We start from the raw sequence: 10,401 nt of genomic DNA, 5'->3' as shown, positions 1-10,401 counted from the left end.
TCTCCTAGCTTGATATATACCAAAATTGGTATAGCGTGACGCGACTGTATGACGAACATGAATAACAGGTGGTAACATGAAAACCGTGATATGATGTCATGTATGTCAAGATTTACATGCCGCGCTCATGGTGCATTCGCGGCCGTTCCGCTAGCTTGATATACACCAAAATTGGTATTACGCGACGCGACTGTATGACGAACGTAAATGAAAGGTGGTAACATGAAAATCATGACATGCATGACATGTACGACATGATTTACACGCCATGCTCATGGCGCACTCATGGCCGTTTCGCTAGATTGATGTGCACCGAAATTGGTATTGCACGATGTGACTGTATGAAGAACATGAATAACAGGTGGTAACATGAAAACCATGACATGCATGCCATGTATGTCATGATTTACATGTCACGCTCATGGTGCATTCGCGGCCGTTTCGCTAGCTTGATATATACCAAAACTGGTATTGCGCGATGTGACTATGATGAACATTAGTGACAGGTTGTAACATGAAAAACCATGATATGTATGTCATGTATGACATGATTTACATGCTCTACTCATTGTGCACTAGCGGTCATTTCGCTCGTCTGATATACACCAAAACTGGTATTGCGCGCTGTGACTGTATGACGAACATAAATGAGAGGTCTTAACATGTGATTCATGTTATGCATGTCATGTACAGTATGATTTATATGCCACTGTCATGGTGTGCTTCCGGCCGTTTTGTTAACTGGATATATACCAAAATTCGTATGGCATGACACGAGTGCGTGATGAACATAAACGACAGGTCATGCATTGTATATACCAGAATATGCGTTTCATTGGCATGGTGTATACTAGATTGTGCATGCATGCGTGCATGGCAAACATGCGATATATGGTGGACTAGATGGCATGGCACGAATAATTTCATTTGGCTCAAGGACAAACAAGGCGATGTATGCAGCTATTTGCTGGCTGCTTCGCATTACGTCGATTCCCACAGTGCGTGGGATCTGCCGGCTTTTTATCACTGCGGTAACTTGGTATATTGCAGATGGCATGAAGGGCTGCTTCTCGGGACCGTAGAAGTAAGGATTTTCAGGAGACGGGCAGCATCGCCTCCGAACGCGTGTTCTTAAACATTCACTTCCGGATGAGGGTATACCTGTGAATAGAAGGATTCGCTGCTCTAGTTCATCTTTCACTCATGATTACGAACACCACGGCATAAAACACACGGACATGAAGGACCGAATGTGTGAGGTCTCAAGACCATGATATGATTGTGAGACACGCCGTGCTGGCGGACTGGGGATTAATTTCGACATTCTGGGGTCCCTTAACGTGTACCTCAATTCAAGTGCCCGGGTGTTATTGTATTTCGCGTTCGTCGAAATGCGACCACCATGGCCGGGAATCAAAGCCGCGGCCTTGACGTTAGCCGCGCAACACATCACACCGCTGAGCTACCTAGATAAACTATGGACAGATTGATCGGTAGATAGCTAGCGGGGCTGCCGCTTTGCGGACCCGGTCAACCGGACTCAGGTGATCTTCCAGGCTTACGCTAACCTGCAGCTCTTTCCATGGCTCAGCTGTCGAATGTTGTATTGGGAGTAAGGCTATGATGGCGCGATAGGCCCACGTGATGGGATACATGTTGACCTTAGCTCGGCACCACGCACAGAGAGTAGGGTATGCAGAATGATGCGTCTTCTGAGGCCGTACAGATTCGTACATGTGCTTAGATTTGTTGTCTGAACAGATCTTTACTAGACCCACTCTCTCAGGGTGTGAAATTTCCGAAGTTTATGTTGATTGCAGGACCACGCTACTGCCGATAATATTGTACAGGGAGGTTGAGGCTATGCTGTAAGCACGAGAAACTATTGCGCGAAGGAGAACACCTGCTGTCGTTTTCCTTACTTTGTGTGGCAGTGAGTCCTTTTTTTTACCAACACAAAGTGCAGGATAGCGTAGACGATTGCAGAGCAGATGCTAGGACGTATTCTGTTGCATTAGTTTATTCTAATGCCACCAGCCAGACTGCGCATTGTTGGCATCTTCTACTGCGAAACGCGCCGGAGTTCCCACTTTGCCTGAATTTGCGCTCACTGGCTACGTACCCACACAGAAATATAGATATGAGCTTGATCTTTTCCACGAATCTCTACAAATTGTCGCCAAATACAGCGGACACGACTAGTGCACGAAAACAGCACTGCGGAGGGCCACAACAGGGTGTCCGTAGCGTACCACCGGTGAGTAACAATTTCATTTTCATGGAGGACACGGTCACTTCCCTTTGTGACGCAGCTCCACGCCAGCACATCGCAGTCATCGTTCTTTAACAGCTTTAGCGTCGCCGTCCCATACGAACACTTTCCGAACAATCACTGGCAGACAAAATGGAGCCGGAGAGTTAGAAACGTCCACCTGTTTCTCCATCGTGTGCTGTCTACGTTGTTCGACACTGCCGTGTAGGAAGAGCACTTTTGCACGCTACCCTTTTTATAGAACAATGCCTTAGTCTAGGTGGGCGGAGCTACTCATTTTCTGCTCGGAATAAGCGAAATGGCAATTTTCCACTACAAAAATGAGGACCAGCTGTTCTAAACACGTGCCCGCCACTACCCGGCGCTACGTCGACAGGCTGTTAGGTTGATTGCCATGTTCAGAAGTATCTACTTGTGCGAAAAACTCATTTTTTTGCCGAAAATGAGCATGTCCGATCGAGGATGAACAGCTGTGATCGACCATGATCACTGCCTCCGCGCAAAAAGGTAATGTGAGGTTTTCTTCTCTCGTCGCAGCTAAGCGTTGCCAGGCATCAATTCAGCGTGTTTTGAACTTGTGCCGTTATTTTGTGCTTCACAAGGAATAAAGTGTTATTACTTTCCAAAATGGTACTGGCAATATTTTCTCGCCTATTGCTCTTCACAGTGCTTTATTCGGGTAAAGCACATAGACGTCAATGGTTCCGAGTATTTTAACAGCAAAGCTGTTTAGGCTAGCCGTTATTTGTGCGGCCTATTAGAAACCCATCATCAGCATAAGCGGGTATGTGCCACAGAAATTGAATAAATCCCACTACTCACCAAGCGTCCACTAAAAATGAAGAAGGCAACAGTTAGCCCAACAAATGGCTGCGAAGCGACGGCGGTGACCCGAAGACCCCGGGTACGTGCAACGAGAGAATACTAGGGAACGGGAAAGGCAAGGGCGGCTGCGAGAAGACCCCGAAGGGATGGAAGGCGTACACCAACGATGAAATGCCCGCATATCTATCAGAGGTGCGAACGCTTGGCTTCAACGCGAGCTTCTGTCTCTGGAGTTTGGACATCCATGTCGTGTCTGTGACTGTCTGTGGTTTAACTAGAACCTCTCTAAGCTGAGAGTCAACGTAGAGAAAACCTGGTAAAGTAGCGAAAGTCTGACAATGACATAGGAACAACCTAGAAACAACCTGCATCCCCCAGATAAGGCCTAGAGACAACCTAGAACAAATCAGATTAGTCTTCAGAATTGTACAGGTTGCTGTTACAAGCAATGCGCTGCTTAGTGCAAGCTACGCCTTTTTTTTTCTTTTTTTCGTGAGGCACCTCATGCGGTCATGATGTGCTGAAACGTAACCGCGAAAGAAAATAATGTTGTCGAATCGGCGTATCCATAAATAATCTTGCTGGCGGTCGGCATCTATATGTTTCTGGCGTTCTGAAGTCAAATACCCTTGAGAAATGGCCCATGTAGGAGGTATGACGAAGACTTTCTTTCAAATTGCTGTGTTAGCTGAAATCTTGTTCAAGACCTGTTGCCCGCTCCAACCTTCTTTCTTGTCCCAGCCCTTGCTAGAATAAATTTTGTGACTGTACTTGTTGAAAGGATGCGTAAGCGCAGAGTGCTATTCTATGTTGAGGCCCTCGGTACAACGATGTATTCAGACGGCATAGGTATGGCGTCTGTCATCTCCTGTCGAGCGTTCGTCAGCTTCTCGAGCGGCCACCCTCACAAGGCGCATTCCGCAACCGCGGAAACGTGGGCTTTATTTATTTATTTATTTATCTATTTATTCGCTAGCTCCTTCACCATTGCAGGCATTACAGCAGTAGGGGGGATATAAATATCCACACAAATTTTTATTCAAGACTAACAAAGTGTCGAAAAATTCCTTACTTGACCCCAAACACAGAATATCTGACGGAAGAGCATTTAATACCGTTGTCACACGGGTAAGCTTAACCGCTGTTATACCCAACTGCAGTCATCGGACGTAACCACAGTTGCCGTAAACCAGACAGAGGCACTGTCACACGTTTGCAGCGCTTCCAAGCGTTCTTTAGTTGATACATGGCTGCGTTCGTGCAACAACGCTATAACACTTCCTTGTACAGGGCTTCACGCTCGATTATGGACGCGTCAGTAGCGTGTTTTAATGCGCGTCTATCAAATAGCGTGAAGCCCTGTTCAATGAACGAACGCAGCCGTGTATCAACCTCGTGAAATGCACACGAGAGTTTTGCAGCACGGACAAACTTGTACCTCAAAGCCGGTATTTTATCTTCCCAAATGCGTATCAACGCCTCCGTCGTCGCAACGGTCCAGTTGACACGCTTTTGGCTCGATATTTCGCTGGGAGCCGAGCTGCTCGCGTCCGACATGTGGGCCGCCATGTTGTCAGTTTACGGTGCTAACAGGGGTTGCCTACCTCCGTTTATGAAAACGGTTGTTAGCGGATTAACTGCGGTCAAGGTAGTCGTGTGACAAGGTACAACAGCCGTTGGACTTAACGGCCGTTGTACTTAACTGTGGTTAGACTACCCGTGTGACATGGGTATAAGTCGCTTATGGACTGACAGAAACATGAATATCGCGAGACATTGCACCCTCAGGGAAGTAAATAAAGTTTCGAGCTATGGTTCCTTTTGCGCGAGATATACGGTGGTTGCTAAATATGCCTTTCGATGCCAATGCCCATACTAGGATAATATATAGCATGGGAAAATTTTAGCCTAAGCCTCCTTGCTTCGTCCCTAAAATTCCTCCATTCAAATTTATGCTCGCTCTTAGTGACGCTGAGATATTTGTCATAGTTTCCCAACTGGAATCGGACGACCCTATCATGAAGTTTCTCAAGGAAATCAGCTAGTTCATAACTATTTCCACAAATTTTTTGCACTTGCTGATGTGGACCATCTGCCATGTCGGATTTAAATGTTTTCCTGGAGAGGACATTGATTTTATTATCACCAAGATCAATGCACCCCTTTTAGAAAGTATACTCAATTTCCATTTCTTCTACGTTGCAGGTACATCGTATACATACAGTTCAGATGTGTTATCATTCTGCAAGCAGGGGCATTACCAATCGGACGAGTCGAACAATGATGATAAGAAAGTTTAATTGCTAATGGTAACATCTGAAGACTTCTTTCTATTCGCCCTTCTGTAAAGCCAGGCTGTCCGATGTTACCACTTTTGTTCGCCGTTTATCTTGAACCACTCTGCTTGAGCATAATATTCGAGTCCTGTCCGTGGCGTCTGTATATTAAGTAATTAATTTAAAGTGTTAGCTTATGTAGACGACGTAGTATTTTTTCGTACATAAAGCAAAAATTGAGAATGTGCTATCTGCAATAGGAAAATTTGGTATTGTATCCGGAGGTCGTTTAAACTCCTTTAAGAGTTCATGATTATAGTTTGGCTAATGGGGAATAGCACCGCACCTGTACTAAGGATTAATTGTACTAGCATTCCACCAAAGTACCTTGGCGCACTAGTAGATTCAGCGTACATTACTGGAGGAGCACACATTACTGCATGCTTGAACGGCTGGGTCACACCGGCTGCAATGTTTGGTAGTCCCTAAGCTTGCAATACGTATTTAGTAACAAGGCATCACTACGTATTTTAACTCATTCGTTGTGCCAGGTTTTTTGGGCAACCCTTTCACTGTACTTTTGCAATTTCCGTATGGTCTTCCACTATTCAACTCATGCGTCCTGACAACCCATTCGGGCTAGTTAGTGAGCGAGGGTTGGTATTAATATATGTGTGGCGACACACTGCGCACAAACCGGCGCAGCCTCCGCCTCGTCACTCGCTAGCCCAGCGTGAAACGGCTGCATGCTACACCACGTCTCCGATAAGGGACAGCGCCACCGCAGCGTCACCGAAGGCTTACGTCATCGACGGTGGCTTTAAAACCAAGCTGCCAAGCTCGGAAGTCATCATTCCTTCGCTACCCGACTGAGCGCAGCGTCGCTATGCTCGCACCGCTGCAGCTACCACGTTAGTAAACAGTCGTTATGTTTTATGTTGGGATGCGTCCTTCCATCCACACGGCATCCCACATATGTGTACATATCACCAACAGTTTCACGTCCCTTCTTTTTTTTCGTGAGAATTCTCGTCCCATCATCCGTTTGTTCTGGCAGGTTACGTTTGTTCATTCCTTATATGATCTGGTTGTTTCTTCAAACTTCTCGCCACTACCGTGTTTGTGGAGATTCGTAAAGGAAGTTTACCGTGCACTCCGGTTCCATAAAGCTCGTTCTAATACATAATACTTTTATACAGTATCACACAAGACACTGTGTAAACATTTCTTGTCTATACTTTACCGCTTCAGTTGTAACACTCATTATACTCTGATCTTTCCGGCTATGATGTGCTACAACGTGTGCGCAAAATGTATATATCTCTCAAATGAAAAAAAATTCGGCAGATCCCACGTACCGTGGGAGTCGACGTTATGCGAAGCATGCGGCGGGTAGGTGACTGTGGCGTAACATTTTTTTACTTAGCGACACGTTAGAAAATGTCGCTAAACATTTGTATAAATTTTATACGCACAGATATATATGTTGAAGAGACGCATATGTGTTATATAACCGGTTCTTTACGGTTGGGTAACGCTGCCAATTGCACGCACGCACGTTTCAAGAACCCGTGTGCTTATGTGCAAGAAGTTCTTGACAGTTCTTGAACAAGGGCATCATCACCATGATCAGTGAGCACCAACAGCTGGTCATGACATGTTATAGGATCCGGTCGTGATCGTGGTGACGAGGGGTCCATGTGTAGTGAAGTGTGTGGTATAGTAGAGCTGTTGGAATTCGTGGATGCCTCGGTCATTTCGCCGACAAATTGTCTGTCGACAGAGCCGGCGAATTGTTGGAACCTGAAGCCACCCTTCGCGTTGGTGAGGTATAGGCCGTCGAGGCTGGTAGGCCTGGATAGTACTACGTAGACCAACATCAGTGCATGGTGTTTGTCGTATTCGTAGACTATCTGGGCATCTTTGGCCTACGTAGCCTAGTCTATAAAGCGGCTGCCAATCAATCTGGCATCATCCTCAGTCAGCATGAGGCCATCTCGCAGCCTCATAAGAAATGAAGACGACACTGCGTCGTTCTGGTGGACGAAGTGCACTTTACGGTGCGGTGATGTGGATATCATATATAACTCTCGTTAATGTATTCCTCTGGGGTCGAGCAATGCTTTAATATAGCTTGCTGAATCATTGAAATACAAACGTAACGTTTATTAGACTGCTATAAAAGCTGAGCCAACACTGGAACTACAGATGTTAATCTGATATGACGCCTGTATCGTAGGAGTACACATCGTAGGAGTATCATGTAGTGTTTATCACTTTCTTGTAAAATTAGATAGCCAGCACCACAACCACAATTGACGTTGCACCGCTGTTACGCCTGCGTAGGCTGTTTTTCCGAACCAGTTTATAGACCTGGCGTGGCTCAGTGGTAGAATACCTGATTGCCGCGCAGAATGCTTGGGTTCGATTCCTGCTGGGATCCTAATTTTAATTTTTTCCAATCGTTGAGTCAACGCTGCCGATGTTGGTTTTCCTTAACGCTCTAGCATTTAAGTTACCAATGTCTGTTCTAGCCGTTCCTGGGTAGATATAAGCTGTCAATCACCTGTGGCGCATACCCGTACACCGCGGCCCGTGGTAAACGGGTATGTGCCACACGTGTCTAGTGGAAAGGGTTTGACGACGTACGCGGCAGGATTTTAAGGTTATTCATGTCATGACTCGGCAGTCATATTCGTCAAATCCTCTTACCCTCCCATGCACATCTTGGTCTACACCAAGTTAAGGAGGCGATCATGAGAGCACCCAGACGTAGGCAGCTAGATAGATAGATACGTAGATAGAAACGCTCAAAGTGCCAGAGGTTCGCTAAGAAATGCTTCGCATTTAAAAGTATTCTTCTAAAAATTCCTTTCTGATATATTGCTGGTAAAAGCATGGTTACAAGGAAAAGCCATTGTTGTTTCGTCGGTGGCCGTCTCTGTGACGCAAAGCTCCAAAGACGTCATTCTTTTGTGGGACGTCCTTCAACGAACTCTAGATATTTAGCGAGTAATTCGTGCGCTGTTCTTTATCTTTCGCACACATTTTTTGAAGTGGCCTAGGGTACGTTTTTCCTTAGTGGTATTCATAGATTGTGGAAGACGCGTATGCATTTCCATAACGCAGAACTCACCAGTTTTTGAAGCACATATTTAATCGGAATGACTGTTCACCACAAGGTCGTTTACATTGAGCTCGACATTTGGCCGGATGGGTAGTCCATCTGGGTGAAGTGCTTAGCGTTACCACAATTGCTGTACAACACATGAACGCTGCTTGGAATAGGGCACCTTCGAGTTTTTTCTTAGATGTACTGGTACCCTATTGTCATTGTGTTTAACATTTTAGCGCTGTCATACCGTCTGCACTATGTTTTCAATGCACCTTTTATTAAATACTATAACACGGAAAAAATTATGTGGCTGTGTAGCCCAGTGGTTAAGACAATCGCCTGGGGGCCTGCGTTCAAACCCAGGCGAGCGAAGAATATGTATTTTCTATTACTAACTTATTTTTTGTTTCGGCAACAACCATCTTTCACGACAGAGGGCGGATGGGTATCTCGTGGATTCGGCATAGAAATGCTTAAGGATTTAAAAAATGAAGCCATTCTATGCCGTGAAAGTGGGTGACCAGAGGAGCCGACGGGCGCGAGTCCGTCTCCTCCGCTGTCGTCGGTGTTTTTCATAAGCGCGCTCTTCCTCGGGTGTTCTTACAATGCGCGGCGGACCCATACTTGCCACGCACCACCGCTCCAACGCAGCGACTAGACTTTACTGATATGGCGAAACAGGCACGGAACGCATAATGCTCCACTGAAGCTTTCTGTCCCACATGTGCGGTGGCACAACCTCCGGGATCGGCCCAGCTTTGAGCGATTGACGATGCCGGTTGATGACGCCGTCATATGACGTCACAACATGACGTCACGATAACGTCAAAAATTTTCATTTTTTGCGACCTCACCTGATGAAATTATTATGCGGAGTCATCGCTAGCTAGGAGGTCACGTAAGTTTCATTTTTGTACGCGAACGGACGCCGCAAAGTTAAGGAGATGTGCTGCACAAGACTCCGTCGTAAAAGCCCTGCTTTCGTGTGGAGCGTGCTGTACATGAGTGATCCCTGGAGCATATGCGTTCGCCCGGACGCAATGAAATGTTATTTATGAAGAAGTGCTCCCGAGCAGCCGTGGTTCAGAGAAGCATCATTGAATACATTCGCACAGTAATAACATGCTTGCGCGCATGTGCCAGGCAAAGAGAGAGAAGAAGACACAACATTTATATGTACAGGGTCGACCACATCTAAGCTGAACACCTCATTAGTATCAAACCGGTAAAACTAGAACGTTTCTTATACTTCACGAGTGCAATGCCCGTTATAGAACGTCTAATCATGGCGTCGACAAACACAGTAATGATTTTCCGAATTATGTATTAAACAACAGCTTCAATGAGGTCTTGAATACTAATGAGGTGTTCAGCTTAGATGTGGTCGACACTGTACCTAAAGACCCAAGGCCGGGCTCAGGACGTCCTTGGCCTGCTGCAACAGAAGCGCTAATCATAGTTTTTGAAATTTTCGTCGGTGCGGTGGTGGCCAACCACGCCCAGCGGCCGGGACATTATCTTTTTTTAGGCGGGGGGGGGGGGGAGGGGAGGGGTACGTGTTTCGAAAGATTCGCTTTGTGGAAGTTTTGTTGGCAGTACACTGAAATAGCGTGCGTTTATTTGATGGTTGGGTTAAAGTTACTCGACATGCTCCCTACGGGAGCAGAGTGGCGCGTAGCTCGGCTATCTGCCGCGTCGACATATCTACGTTAAGCAGGAAAGCCACTCCTCTCGAATGCATTAGGCGACGTGGCTCAGCGGCCCCGAGCACTTTGTCGCTCGCTTATTCCGCGTCGCTTGCGGAAAGAATTTCGCTTGAAAAAAAAAACGACAAAGTTAAACAACCATTCAACTTAGATGAGACTAGTGCCATATATTCCTCAATGGCAGTCACTATCCGCAGTAATATTATT

Source organism: Rhipicephalus sanguineus, chromosome 7 (genome assembly GCF_013339695.2).
Source record: "Rhipicephalus sanguineus isolate Rsan-2018 chromosome 7, BIME_Rsan_1.4, whole genome shotgun sequence".
Classification (NCBI taxonomy): Eukaryota; Metazoa; Arthropoda; class Arachnida; order Ixodida; family Ixodidae; genus Rhipicephalus; species Rhipicephalus sanguineus.
This window is presented reverse-complemented; position numbering follows the sequence as displayed.